The sequence below is a fragment of the Dermacentor silvarum genome, chromosome 2, assembly GCF_013339745.2.
Source record: "Dermacentor silvarum isolate Dsil-2018 chromosome 2, BIME_Dsil_1.4, whole genome shotgun sequence".
Classification (NCBI taxonomy): Eukaryota; Metazoa; Arthropoda; class Arachnida; order Ixodida; family Ixodidae; genus Dermacentor; species Dermacentor silvarum.
In genome coordinates this window covers 123,007,688-123,023,576 of record NC_051155.1, presented here as the reverse complement: position 1 = coordinate 123,023,576, position 15,889 = coordinate 123,007,688, and positions in this window count along the sequence as shown.

Sequence of the window (15,889 nt, the reverse complement as noted above, 5' to 3'; positions counted from 1 at the left end):
GAAAGAAAGATGGCTAGAGAAAGAGAGAAAGAAAGAGAGAGACGAAGAAATTCAGCACGAAGGTCAGATACACACACGACAAGTTTCGCTTACCCCCATTTTCTCGACAGGGGAAGCGCTGGGGCTTTTTTGATCGTCGCATGTTTTATCCTCGTGTTGATGATGATGATTATACTCAAGCATGTACTCAGAATGGGGAGGGGGAGGGGGATCGCGCGGTTCTGTGCATAGCTATGTGAAGCTGCATCTCTTCTTGATAATTTTCAACTCCATGATCACATTGCGTGACACGTACCCGCAGTGATGAATTAGCAAAGGAAGAGTGATATGTATTTTCATTTGTACCATTTTAATCGTCACATTACGACTCGTCGACTCGTCTCTTCGTTTATGAGCGGTGTCATATTTGATGTCATATTGTTCAAAATTTGATGTCATATTGTTCACAGAATCCTGGCTTTCTGCAATCGATAACCCACCAAAAATACCAGGATATAATTATCACGGAATTACGCGGTCCGCTAACCGTGGTGGAGGTATAGCTCTTTACATCAAAAATTGTATTGCTTGTGATGTTGTAGATGAACTAACTTGTATTACAGCCAACGTAGAATGTCTAGTAGTAAGACTTACGCATGTTGTTATTGCAGCTGTGTATAGGCCACCATTAGGACTTAAGTCAGAATTCTTTGACTTCATGGAAACTTTGCTGCCTAGTCTACACTCAATGCGCACAGCCTTTTTAGTAATGGGCGATGTGAACATCGATATGCTCAGTGGTGACGCATCCAGTGAACATTTTCAAACCATCCTTCGTACTTTTGCCTGCACAAATCTGATTACGTTACCAACCCGTATTACAGTAAATAGTGCCACGCTTCTTGATATCTGTATCGCCAGCCTTCCTTGTGACCAGTACTTAACAGGTGTTTTCTCCCTTGATGTCAGTGATCATCTCCCGATTTTCACGTTTATACCAGTAGCTCCCAAAAAGCATAAAAATAACGACAACCCAAGTTATCGCGACATTAACTCCGCTTCGCTCAAGAATTTCTATTTTGATACTGCATTGATAACATGGGACGATGTTTACGCCGAAAGTGATCCCGATCACGCCTACCGTATCTTTCTGAACAAAATTATAGCCTGCTATGAAAAACACTTCCCTTTGATACATAACACTAGACGAAGCAAAAGAATACGCAAACCTTGGATCACAACCAGCTTGCATAAGAGAATAAAAGCTAAAAAAATGTCACAGTTTCGCCCTAAGGGCGAAGCAATGAATGCGATAGCAACACAGCAATGTCATACGAAGTAAGGTGAGCGGCTTTGGTAGCAATATGAATTGTAGTAAACATGAGCTGATTAAGTAAGCAGGTGTGCTGCGGCGTAAGTAGACCGACATGAAGAGAGACTCGATGACCACGAGAAGGCGCGTGTGAAACCGTGGTGTTGATGAGAAGCGCTTCCCGTGGGCAGCGCGTGCGAAGGGACACACCTGTAGTGCTGCACTGCCGATCCGGGCAGCATTGCATGTGTAGCGTGCGTTGGAAAATGTGGCCCGACTATTACTGAATGAATGAACAAGCGTGGTGTGAGCGCGCACAAACAAACAGGAATAGATCACACTGAACGACTGCAGACAACGACTGTCAAAACGCTGGCAGCGAGCGTATATACGCCGCAGCGGGCGAAGGTACGTGCGGTCTATCGCTTCAACGAAAACTGAGCGGCGAATGCACGGCGCATAAAGGTCATAGCCGTGTGGAGATAAGAGACGGTGCGGACGAGCGACGAGCGCCCCTCGTGCTCCCTCCGGCGCTGGCTTCCCGCTTCCTTGCTTGCGCGTGGGTGATTGAGTGCGTTCGCTCTCCGTGATAGCGCGCGTCCCCGCACGCTTCCGCTCGGGCATACGGCGCGCGGCGAAGATTTTATCTATAGGGAACCTCACGGCGACGGCGACGACGACGGCGACGGCGATGGCAGAAATCCGGTAGAAGTGTCCATATAATTGCTATCGCAATAAAACAAAATGTACCATAGATTCGTTCAATCACGTGATGCTGTCTTGCTCACAGAATTCAAATCATACCGCAATAAATTAAACGCTGAATTAAAAAAGGCAAAGATATCCTACTATCAGTCCCTGTTTGCTAAAATATACAACAGTCCAAGAAAATTATGGCAGGAAATCAATAATTTGTCTAATAACTCTAAGATTCAGTGCTCGATTGATATTGCAGCTTTTGCTCAAGGCAGGACGGATGTAGACGCCCTAACAAAAATGAACGAATTTTTTTGCAGTGTTGGCGACTACGTGTCTCCGAATAGCCATTGTGTTTGTACTAAAACGCCATTGTTAGCACGTACTAAACTGGCTAATTCAATTATTCTTTCTCCGGTTACTGCAGAAGAAATCGCAAATTTCATTTCCAGAATTAGAAACAATGTAGCCGCCGGGTTGGATGGCCTGAGCGCTGTCCCTATTAAGCATGTGACGTCTATCATAGCCTTACCGCTCACATTCATAATTAATCAAATGTTAGAGACTGGTATATTTCCGTCTGACCTTAAACTGGCGCGTATAACTCCTGTTCACAAAGGTGGAGCCGTCAGTGATATAACAAACTACCGACCAATATCTGTTCTGCCTATCTTGTCCAAAGTTCTTGAGAATGTCATTAATACACGGCTCAGGAACTTTCTCACTAAATACCGCGTTGTGCATGATTCACAATATGGCTTCCAGAAAGGAAAATCTACTGAAATGGCGTTATTGCTAATCAAGGATGAAATTCTTAGCAACATTGAAAACAGAATTTTTACTGTGGGTTTGTTTATCGATTTAAGGAAAGCATTTGATTGTGTAAACCATAATATTCTACTGTCAAAGCTGCACGACTATGGTATACGTGGCGTCGCCCATGATCTCATAAATAATTATCTTTACAATAGAATACAGTGCGTGAAGGTCGGTGACTTGTCATCTCCGACTGCTGTGGCAAAACACGGAGTGCCTCAGGGGTCGATTCTGGGGCCCTTATTGTTTATACTTTACATCAATGACTTATGTGATGTGCCTAATTCTCCGAAACTGGTCATGTATGCTGATGATACTAATATTTTCTCTTCCGCACCAACTTTAGCTCAATTAAACACAACGATAAACAATTACCTAATTAACCTTGAACAGTGGTTGAACTCCAATAGATTAACCTTAAATATTAAAAAAACGAAATACATTATTTTTAAACCGCTCAATAAACAATGTGACTTCGAACTCGCCCTAAACTTTCAAGGAATGCCCCTGCAGCGCGTTACATCCGAAAAATTTTGGGGGGTTTGGTTCGAAGAAACAATGTCTTGGAACATGCATGTTAATAAGCTCACGATTGAATTAGGCAAAGCAGTTGGCTGCCTCTACAGACTGAGGGAATTAATTCCAATGAAAATAAAGTATGCAATATATTATGCTAATTTTTACTCACGTCTTTCATATTGTACTTTAGTTTGGGGTACTACAACAACCACCAACTATAACAAACTGGAGCGGCTCCAAAAGAAAGTACTAAGAAGCTTTGAGAACTTTAATGGACACCCGAGCCTATTACCCACTGGTCCCCTATTCATTAAACATAATATGTTGAAAGCGTCTAAGTTATACGATTATAAACTATCTCTTTATATGTATAAAAATAAACTTCCAAGCGATACAGAACATTCCCCGTATGACTACAGCATACGTAACAGGCTAATACCAGTTCCGTGTACACGCACAAATACGGTAGATCTAGGCTGGATTACTGCATACCAACACTATACAACCTCTTAAAAACTCACATCGATTTCAGTGCCCCTGTCGGCACATTTAAATCAGAGGTGCGTGATTACCTGATGAAGCAATGATCTTTTTGTCTTTTCTTCTCCTGGCTGTATCATTTCCTGCAGTATTTATAGTGTCCACCATGTATGCTGTACCTGTATCGAGCAAGTTCATTTCTTCTTCACAATGACTGTATGTATTGTTTATAATAATTGTTCATAATGATTGTATGTATGTACTGTGTACTGTATAATTGTTCAAATTAGTGAAATCCACTGCCTGTTGCTCTCTGTAGGCCCCCAGGTCCCGTCAAGCTGTCTGAGACAGCTTTTTGCCTGGGGGGCCCCCAACTTGTGTGTTGGAAATAAAGTGGATTCTATTCTATTCTATAAATAAATAAAAAAGTAAATAGTGAAAAAAAAAGTTTATGAGCGGTGCATCCGGTTTTTGCTAGACCCTTGTGTTGTGGCTCAGCTTTCTCGCTCGACAATATCTGCGGGAAATCTAACATTTAATGTGAAGCATTTTTTTTTGTCTTATTCAGGACACTTAGCGGTAGGTAGGTAGGTTCCTGTCTCCTCTCGCTTTAAGAAAAATAAACTAAAGTGTGGCCGATGTGGGAATCGGGCCTCTGCCATTAAGCACAGCAGCCAGGTGCTCTACCATTGGGCCACGATCGCGCTTTTTTATTCTTTATTACAGGGAAGCAACACCATAGCACTTACACTAAACACACCCCAAGTGAATGATCAGGCAACTTTAAACAAATCAAATAGATTAAATATGACAAGAGATTCGCTAGAACGCTCGTATATCCCGCGTACTTGAGTTATTAATGCGAAAGCATTATATGCCCCGTGAAGCGGAAATCGTCACGTGACCAAGTAATGAGGTCTCGTTCCCGGCGGCGTATTTCCATTTGCTAGTAGGTACAGCGTTTGACCGCTGGCGCCACGCTGCGCCGCTCGCGCGTACCATGTTTCGAGCCGCCGCCGTTGGAACGGAGGAGGCGTTGACGGAGAAAACGCTGGGCTGGTGGTGACTTAGCCTGCTGTTGGGATCGGTGGTATTCTAAACGCATCACTGTTTTGATGATCCAAATATAATCTCACTATCAGGGAAGGCGCAGTCTACCTGACTGGAGCAGTATTTTTTTATTTGGGGTGTTGCGGAGCGCAGCGTAGCAACACCCCAACGACCGCCGCTTCGCGTCGGCGCCCGGCACCACGGCTGCCGCCGTGGCGCCGGGGTTCAAGCGACCGCGCTGGCAAACAGCGAGAGAAAAAAAAGGGAAAAGCGTGATATGAAAAAAAAAAGTAGCTAGAAGAGGGTTCGAACCCGCGTACGCAAAATCCCGAAGCGAGCGCCGTAACCACTCAGTCATACAGCCACGCTTCCCAGGGGTTGCATGCATGCAAACCATATCATTGCGTTCGAGCGCCCTCGGTGAACGGAACCACCTAGAAACGCGGTACGTGCGAGCGGCGCAGCGTGGCGCCAGCGGTCAAACGCTGTACCTACTAGCAAATGTAGTGTTGCTTCCCGGCGCAGGACCTGCTGCGGCTCGCACTGCTACATACCACGGTGAACAGCCACGGCGTCGGACTGACGCCTTGACTGTTCACCTTAAGGTGGATTAAGGTTGATTAAGGGGGATTAAAGTGGATTAAGGTGGTTCAAGGTTGATACAAATTCGAGAAACTTGGATTAAGGTGAATTAAGGTGGAGTTTTAATTCAACGTATAACCTAGACAAGTCCTCATGCTTTCGCATTGAAACTACGGAAGGATACTTATGTGACTGACAACTTTTGTTTTCTTCCTAGAAGACATTGTTCGTTGCTCGGGGTGGTTCTGAATGTCTATCAATCATTCTTGCTTGCCAAAGATTATGCAATCCAATAAGAAAAATGAGATTGGTTGGCAAAGTTCTGTCTTTTGTCGTATGGAGGTATCTGATAGCGATAAGGTTTATTCTCATTCTTTTTTCAATGTTCATTGTAGAACATCAAAAAGAAATACTCTTGTCACAACAATCAATAAAGCAATTATCAATGGTTTCTGGCTTTTTACGTAATCTACAATTTGTACCCCAGGGAACAAAGAATCCCTTAGACTTCTTCCACGTCTTTACAGGAAGTGTCGAGGTATAAAATCTAAAAAGAAAGTCTTTGCTGTGTGTTTCAAACGCACATTTTCTTAACGTGAGTCAACACATAAGACAATTGATGGTTACCGATTGTAGAACGACATAGGCCTTTTTTATTTTGGGGGGGACTCGAACCCGAACCAGGACCCGGACCAGAAGGCGGTGGTCCTGGGTTCGAGTCCCGGACCAGGACGAATTTTTCCTCAACTGCGAGGCTTTCTTTCGAGGAACCCGGTTGGGTTTCCATTGTAGCAATTGCTACATTTGGGTGGAAGTCTCAGTTTCTCTTTAATTACTTATCTCCACCTAGCGGATTTCCGCTGAACTATTACATCAAACACTTGCCTTTGCTTCGAGTTGTCGACAAATTCGACTTCGCCCTGCCATCAGCTAGCCGCCTGGTTAGCTCAGATGGTAGAGCGGCTGCCCCGGAAAGGCGGTGGTCCCGGGTTCGAGTCCCGGACCAGGACGAATTTTTCCTCAACTGCGAGGCTTTCTTTCGAGGAATCCGGTTGGGTTTCCATTGTAGCAATTGCTACATTTGGGTGGAAGTCTCAGTTTCCCTTTGATGTACAAACAGCATTACAGCTATGTTATTTACGACCTTTCGGCCTTATATCGGGTCCCCTCTGTTCAATTTTTGAACGGAATACCCACGGAGGTCAACTGTACCAAAACTGCGTTTTAGATTGCTGCGGTAAGTAAACAAAACTGCAGGGAACATGGTGATATTTGTGTCGGGTGTTTTTTCATGCACATTAATAAGCCGCATTCGAGTACTCGTTACAGCGAAAAGAGGAGAAGGAAGGAGGAATAGACGGAAAGACAGGGAGCTTACCAGCTCTCAGATCGGCTGGCTACCCCGTACTGAGGAAAGGGGGTAAGAAGAATAAAAGATAATAAAAAAGAAATGTTACAAAAAAAAGGAAAGAAGAGAAAAAACGAGAAAAGGAAAGAAGATTACGGCACTGCTTATAGTCTTTCTCTAAGACCAGTTCTCCGCAAGAAGAGCTACAACGCTTTCAAAGCCTTCTGAGCTGAGGACGGTCTCGGCCAGTGTCACAGGACCCTTCCCTCCGACAAAGGGCGTTTGCCAACTCTATCTAACACTCTTGAAAGTTCTGTCCTGGGCCCACTGAAGCGGGGGCACTAACAGAGAACTTGGGTGATTGTTTCCTCACAGCTACGGTTATCGCATGTAGGGCTGTTGACCATTCCGATCCAAAATGAGTAAGCATTCTTGAAGGCCACGCAGCATAGGACTAACATGCACAGAAAAAGGGCTTCTCCCGCGTCAACGCCTCCCGCGATTTTTAACAGCAGAGCTGTTGAAGCTTTTGGTTACGCCGCGTAGTGCGAACAAAAACTGTGGGCCGATGCTGGGGGTAGTGCAGAAAGGGTTCAAGCGCAATGGCACATACCCCTGTGAACTAGCGAAGCTGTTTAAGCTCGAGGATGGTCCGTCGAGTGCACGCCGCAAAACCTCCGCCTGGCGAGGACGTCACCATACGTCGCCTAGCAAGGCTTCTCCCCAGCTGCGCCGCCCGCGCCGAGCCTCTCCCCAGCTGCGTGGGCCGTGACGTCATCGCGCGCGCAGCATCACTTCACCTTAGCTTTGCCGCGCCATGACGTCACCGCGTCGTGAAAATTGGTTGCCGTGGCTGCGCAGATCCGGAGCTAAGCCGTGACGTCACTGCGCCGAGCACATCGCCGCGAAGATGGGGCGGCCGAAGAAGAGAGAAAAAGAGAAAGCGCGGCGCGCTTTTCGAAATAGAGAAAGCGCGGCGCGGAAGCCGCCGCGCATCCGAGCTGCGCTTCGGTGATTCGCAGAGATCGGTGATTCGCAGAAGATCTGGAGTTACGAGCCCGCGAAACCGAGCAAAAGTGTTTGAGCGTTCAGAAGCCTCCAGATACTTTAATGACTGGGTGTTCGTTTCTCCTTGGGCTGTCGATGATTCCGGGGTGATCTTGCGCAAAACGTGGCCGAGTCTCGAAGAATAACCTCGCAAAAACTTGGCCGAACCGAGATAAAGCTAGGTGGGGTCGCCAGCTTCGCTGTTAGCCCAGTCTTCGCACCACTGGTGTGAAGCTGTCCCTAATTTGTTTTATGCTTTCTTTCGTGCAATGCTTAGGTGGTTGAACTGCTATAACTGTAACCACGGTGTAAGAAGATAGGTGTTCCGACGGCGCGCCCGCGCTGGGGCGAGAGAGCGGCCACTTCGTGTGACCGGAAGTGAGCGCCGCCGCTAGGGGCAGCACGTGTTCAGGAGACCTTGGAGAAGCGGCACAACAGTGGATAATTTACGACCTCCGTCAGCATTTAAACACCTAAACCCAAAGATATGCAATTTTTCGTTATTTACACGCCAAATCCTGAGCAGGTAGAAGGTTTCATGTCACTTAGAGTCAAAATACCGTCATTTCGAACACGAGAGAGACGCATCGTCTGCTCGAGCAGACGGCGCGCTGCGCATACCGTTGCTCGCCGCGTCGGAGTCAATCGGAATGTCGGCAGAAATATAAAGGGACCTTCCTCCAACCAAGTAGAGTCGTTTTAAGCAGGCGAACGACATATATTCATCGAAATAAAGCACTTCTGCCGCGCGTGCCCATAAAAGCGCCAGCAGAGCGAAAAAGTGGGCCCCAGAACAAGTGCTGCCCCTTGCGGCAGCGGCGTACGTTGAGTCACACTAAGTGGCCGCGCCTCGCGCCGCCGTCGGATCACCTTCCTTTTTTACACCGTGACTGTAACTATAACTGCTATGCTCACACTCAACTACGCGAGAAGCATGTTCAGTCGGTCCTAACAGAGATGGTGCCCCCTTCAGCGAAGTCGTACGTACACGCATGCGCGAATTATTGTGTGTTCTCTGTTGACTTCGAGAGAGAAAATAATAAAGCGCCTGCAACTGGCTGCGCATGTGATAAAAAATGTAATGCTATCTCGTGCACACTGCACTGGTCCACTAATGAGTTACGTTACTGAGTGTGTCCGTTGTCGGTGTGAAATACTGCTCATACCTACTTACGTAAACAAGTATTAACTAGATCTTTTCCCCGCACTGCGTACATAGTGCGAAACATACAAATTATCTTTATTGCACTCATATCTATCGTCGTATGCTAAGGGCACACGACGATTGAGATGACGAAGCAGAGTAAAAATGCAGCACGATGCATGGCGGTTGCGCGCGGCACATATATGATAGCAGTCTTCAAAAAAAGGTATGGCGTACTATGTGTCGTCTAGTATCTTTCATACAGTACCTCAAGCCCCCCAAAATACGTGTGTAGTTACGCAGATCTCACAGAGAAAAGCTTGGCGAACTGCGCGACGTTGAAGCATACGGGGCCGCAGGGGGTTCTCGCTAAATTATATCCGCAGTATATTTCTGTGCTCATAAATGCGATCGCTTTAAAGAATACACACTTATCAGCATTCGTAAACGGCTGCAGTGTTTTCGAATCCAGCCACCGCAGGCTGCCGCACGCACCGTTCCCGCAGTCTTCTCAACGCCATCATCATCATAACAAAAAATGTCACAGTTTCGCCCTAAGGGCGAAGCAATGAATGCGATAGCAACACAGCAATGTCATACGAAGTAAGGTGAGCGGCTTTGGTAGCAATATGAATTGTAGTAAATATGAGCTGATTAAGTAAGCAGGTGTGCTGCGGCGTAAGTAGACCGACATGAAGAGAGACTCGATGACCACGAGAAGGCGCGTGTGAAACGGTGGTGTTGATGAGAAGCGCTTCCCGTGGGCAGCGCGTGCGAAGGGACACACCTGTAGCGCTGCACTGCCGATCCGGGCAGCATTGCATGTGTAGCGTGCGTTGGAAAATGTGGCCCGACTATTACTAACTGAATGAACAAGCGTGGTGTGAGCGCGCACAAACAAACATGAATAGATCACACTGAATGACTGCAGCCAACGACTGTCAAAACGCTGGCAGCGAGCGCATACGCCGCGCAGCGGGCGAAGGTACGTGCGGTCTATCGCTTCAACGGAAACTGAGCGGCGAATGCACGGCGCATAAAGGTCAGAGCCGTGTGGAGATAAGAGACTGTGCGGGCGAGCGAGCGACGAGCGCGGTTGTTGGTGGGGTGCGCCCCCCCCCCCCCCCCCCCCGCGCTCCCTCCGGCGCTGGCTTCCCGCTTCCTTGCTTGCGCGTGGGTGATTGAGTGCGTTCACTCTCCGTGATAGCGCGCGTCCCCGCACGCTTCCGCTCGGGCATACGGCGCGCGGCGAAGATTTTATCTATAGGGAACCTCACGGCGACGGCGACGACGACGGCGACGGCGACGGCAGAAATCCGGTTGAAGTGTCCATATAATTGCTATCACAATAAAACATAGCGGCCGTCTACAGGCGCTTGAAACTGGGAAAACACGCGTCAATGGCATCGCTAACGAACGTCTAGCTCATGACTTGAGCTAAATAAATTGGTAGTTGAAAATCTAGTCTGAAGAAATAAAACGTCATCAACTATTTCCTTTTGGAATCCGTACGGAGAGCAATATTCAACAAAGCAGGATATAGCAAGGGAAGGCAAATGAAGTGGGGTATTGCGCTGGAGTGTCTCGCCTAGAACCGGACGTGTAACATCGGGATGGTATAAAAACGCGAGACTAACTGTCAGATAAACAAATGTCCAAGGAATATTTGAATATTCTTTCACGCACAGTAGAGGACTTGACGCGCAAAAAAAAATCAATTTGGCAGCTAAAAACGTGTTGCAGACTGTTGTTTATGCGAAAAAAATGGCAATTCTCGTCCACCACAGGCCTCAGCTGCATGCCGAAGTCTTGTACTATACTCAGACCAATGTGAGGTACTGCTACGAAATTGATCAAGCAGTATAGACCAAGGTAACTCACAGCACCAGTGTTCCAGCGAATACCAGCAAACTGCGATAGAGACAGTGCCCGCTGACGAAACCAGAATCAGCGGGAATTATCATAATTAGCAGAGCCACCAGGGGCTGAACAAAGTAATTACCTTAGGCCGATTACTTCTTCGACAATTTTTCCTATCTGAGCACATAAACGCGACATCGTTCGCGTAAGCGAGGACTTTGACTGATGAAGTGTCATAGACAAAGCCCGTCACCGTATTCCGCGAAATGACACTGCGACACAAAGTTTCTAGTAAAGAGGAAAAAGTACGGGTGAAAGTGGACAGCCTTGCTTAGCAGAGGAGCGAATATACATGCAGATAGGAGCTTAGACGGTGCTATTTACAATTAAGCGAGTTATTTCACCACTGAAGCACATCCTAATTCCGTATACCAAAACTTTCCCAATATTGAAATGACTGAGCAGCTGAAAAAAAGAAATCATGGCTCACCTTATCGCATTCTTCGGCCATATATCAACTTGGATGAGAGCGACCTGGTGAAAGCTATCTGACGCACACTCAAGAATACAACAGGCAATATGTACATCTATCTGTATGCTACGACCCCCGAATGCCAGTAGATGTCTGATGTTCTCCGACTAGATCACGAATGACAGTTTGTAATCTATCAGCTAGTATTTTTGCGAAGATCTGATAGCCTATGTTACATAACGATATTGTTCCATACCAGCATATTTGCCGTTAAGCATTAACAGAACCACTTTTCGGAATGAGAACAGTTTGACCACGATAAAATGTGGGCGAGAACGAGTTAATTCCAAAGCATAGTTGAGAACTTTCAAGAGTACTGGACATAACCATATTTGAAACTGTTTATAAAACTCGGCTGTAAGACGGTGTGGAACGCGTGATTTGTGCTCTTTGTAAACTATTAACTGCCGCTACAATTTCTTCAAAAGATATCTGCGTTTCTAACATCGATTTATTTCCCTCTGTGAAGCTAGGCAATAGATGTAAGGCAACTGCATCACCGTTTCCGGTGGTTAGTGGTGTACCATAAAGTAAAGTATAATGCTCATCAAATGCCTTTAAGATGTCTAACTACTGTATCGTGTGGGCCGCGATCACAATCATACTTCTCTTGTTCCAATGCTAGCCAGCTCTTTGAAACATTTGGCGCGTTCACCCTGTGTCACTTTGTCGTCTTCTTTCCTTGTGACAGCTCGCTCTTTGAACCACCGTAACAATCTCCGGGACCGGACCACTTTGCGCAGAGCTTTCCCCGTAGCAGCTCCCGCTACTTAAAAACTGTGCGGCATTGTACAGACTTCATGATCGCCCAAGTTCATTAAATTTTTAATTTTCTTCACCGAAGTACAAATATCGTCGTCGTTTTAACATAGACCACATGAAATAGCCATATGTACGTATGATATCATAGCATGTAGTGGCTGATGATGCCACAATCTGTCTATCTCTCGCTCACGCTCGTCTACTATGAAATCATGCCGCTAGCGTCATACGATCGTCTACAACGAGGTCGTCGTCGTCCTCCTGCCGTTACACACACGAACGCTCGCGACCCACACACGCAACTGCTCAATTTGCAGGAACATGTTGGTCCACCTGGTATCGTTTCGCGGAACCCCGAACAATGTTGGATAGCCAGGTACTTACAAAATGCTTCGCATAGCATAGATTCCCACAGTGCGTGCGATCTGACCTTTTTTTTTTTTTTTCTTGTCTTTATTTGCATTTCAAGAGATTATACAGGAAGTGCAAACACTTGTTGAGCCCGTAGCCAGACTTCCGAAAATTTTGATTGATGCGCCTTCTTCACTCTGTGCATGTCCTGGCCAGCGACCTAGAAATTTTACCTGATTTGGGATACCAATCTGGAATGCAAGTAATAATAAACCATAGCATTAGGAAACGAATGCCATCTTTGCTAATTTACCATTGCTCGTGAATATTAAAGTGGCGCTGCATACTTTTAACGTAGGTGTTGCTTGCTGTTGTAATACGCGCTGGCCCAAGTTGACGTCAAAGAGGTTTATTGAAGAGCGCTACACAGCCGGTGGCTCATAGCCGGTGGCCTCTGTGACACTTACACACGTGGCGCACACCTAAGTGCCTGTCAAAGATGTTCATCGAAGAGCGGCATATACCCAGTGACACACACACGTCAGCTGGCATCAAAGATGTTCAGAGCGACACATATATACCCCTTGGCGTCAGGGGGTGAATGCTCAGGGACGCATATAGCCACATATTTTTAGACTGCACTATCTCCGGCATCCAGCCACGAGAATGCCGAGACACAGAAGAAAAACTGGGTTGCCTCGGAGAATAATGCTTCGCCCATATAGGGAAAAGGCCAGAGCAAGACTTCGAGGCAGCCTCATTGTGGGGTGCTCTGCATTTCTGCATTTGTATATAGCGCTTTCGCGTAATTGAAAAGGTATCGTTCTGGACTCTTCGGCGCCGGAACTTGTCGGAGTTTAGACTTTACTAACGAAACACAAATAACTGGGCCATAGGACGAAATAACGTATATCTATGCATTAGGCCGAATTCTATGTGCAGTACATAAATAGCTAGCATATAGCCAACGAAACATTGTAGAATCTCGCTATAGTAAACGTCTCCAAATTGAGAAACATCCTCTCGTATCAGTATATTCACTACACGCATACTTTTTCATTCTGCCCATTTATGCAGCCAATAAGTTGGCAGAAACATTTTATTTTATGCATTCTCAAATAGCGTAAATTTGCAGGGGGTTTTTTTTACAGCCATAATAAGACTGAATTGCCTCTGAAATTATTGGGTAATGTTGCCCGTATATTGCTTTCAGCCTTCACAGGCACTTCTTAAGTCACAGGCCATACGAAAGCTCTATAATTAGATTCTTCAGCCTCTCCTGTTCTATTGCGATAGCAATTGTATGGGCAATCCAAGCAAATTTTGCGCCGTTGCCGTCACCGTCAGCGTCACCGTGGGGCTCCAAATATATTTAGGTATGTAATGCGGTTTATTGACCACTCAGAAACACGACCGTCTCAGTGGAGCGTCGGACACCGAGAGCGCGAGTCCATCTTCGTCGGCGGGCCGATGATGATAGTGCGTCCATAGGGCACGCCAGTCTTCTTCGCTACAACTGCCCCCTGGAGAAGAAGGAGCCGTCCTGGCGACTCAAGGAGAGGAGAGGACAAGGGGGTCGTAATAGGGTTTAAGTCTCTGGACGTGGACTGTCTCGCGTCCACGACGCCTCAAGTCAGTAGATGGCATTAGCGGCTCGACGACGTAGTTGACCGGCGTCGTCTGTTGTACGACGCGGTAGGGACCGTGGTATTCAGCGAGGAGTTTAGAGGATAGACCAGGGGTGCTTGATGGCATCCACAGCCAGACTAGTGAGTCCGGCTGGTAGGTACAGGGAGGTCGGTCATCATCGCGACGGAATTTTTGAAGACTCTGGTCTTCCGCCGTGAACGAACGGGCCAGCTGACGGCATTCCTCGGCATACTTGGAGGCTTCAGACAGAGTCGTGCCCTCTGATGGGTCAGGCCGGTAGGGGAGAATGGTGTCGAGCGTACATGTATAGGTTCACGGCCATATACGAGAAAGAATGGCGAAAATCCCGTTGTGGTCTGTGAAGCGGTGTTATAGGCGTACGTAACATATAGCAAAACAAGGTCCCAGTTGGTATGATCCGATGCCATTTACATGGATAGCATGTCGCCCAAAGTACGATTAAAACTTTCTGTTATGCCGTTCGTTTGCGTATGATAAGCTGTACTGGTGCGATAGACGGTATGGCACGCGGTCAGAAGGGCGTTAAGAACTTCGGAAAGAAACGCACGCCCTCTGTCACTCAGAAGTTCCCGCGGTGCCCCATGACGCAGTATGAAGTGATGCAGGAGGAAGGACGCAATGTCGCGGGCTGTCGCTGTTTGCAGTGCCGCAGTTTCTGCATAGTGGGTGAGGTGGTCGACAGCGACAATAATCCAGCGATTTCCAGCTGAAGTGCAGGGAAGAGGGCCGTAGAGATCGATGCCGACGCGGTCGAATGGTCGGGACGGACAAGGAATGGACTGCAATGGACCAGAAGGACGAGGAGCAGGAAGCTTGCGTCGTTGGCACGCTGTGCACGAGCGAATGTACTTTCGCACAAAATTATACATGCCACGCCAGTAAAAGCGGGAGCGAAGCCTGGCGTTAGTCTTGAAGAGGCCGGCATGGGCGCATTGCGGGTCGGAATGGAGAGCGGAGCATAAATCTGTGCGCAGATGGCGGGGAACGACTAACAACCATTTGCGACCGTCGGAAGCGTAATTTCGACGATAGAGAACACCATCCCGCCACTCGAAATGAGAAGCGTGGCGGCGGATAGCGCGTGAAGGGCGTGTTGTTGAAGTGTCCGAAATGCAATCCATAAGTGCCGCAATCCAGGGATCTTTGCGTTGCTCCACAGCCATGTTGACGGGCACAGGCAACGAAAACGCCGATTCGATGGCTGTGATGCAAGTCATGTCACTTGGTGTGGGCGACCGAGAGAGGGCATCCGCGTCGGTGTGTTTACGGCCAGACCGGTAAATGACGTGTATGTCAAAGTCTTGTAACCGTAGAGCCCACCGCGCAAGGCGACCAGACGGATCTTTTAAAGTCAATAACCAACATAGAGCATGGTGATCTGTAACGACGTCGAAGGGGCGGCCGTACAGTTAGGGTCAGAATTTTCCAAGGGCCCAGATGATAGCCAGGCACTCCTTTTCGGTGACAAATAGTTGGATTCCGCTTTCGTTAGTGTTCGGCTGGCGTAGGCTACTACGCATTCATCATGCCCACTTTTTCGCTGTGCAAGCACGGCACCAAGTCCTACGCCGCTGGCGTCGGTGTGGACTTCCGTGGGGGCCGTGGGGTCGAAATGGCACAGTACGGGAGGCGAAGTGAGCAAACGCCGCATAGTTTCAAAAGCATCGTCGCAAGCTGTGGTCCAAGTAGAAAGTCGTGTGTCGCCGCGAAGCAGCTGAGTCAACGGAGCAATGATGGAAG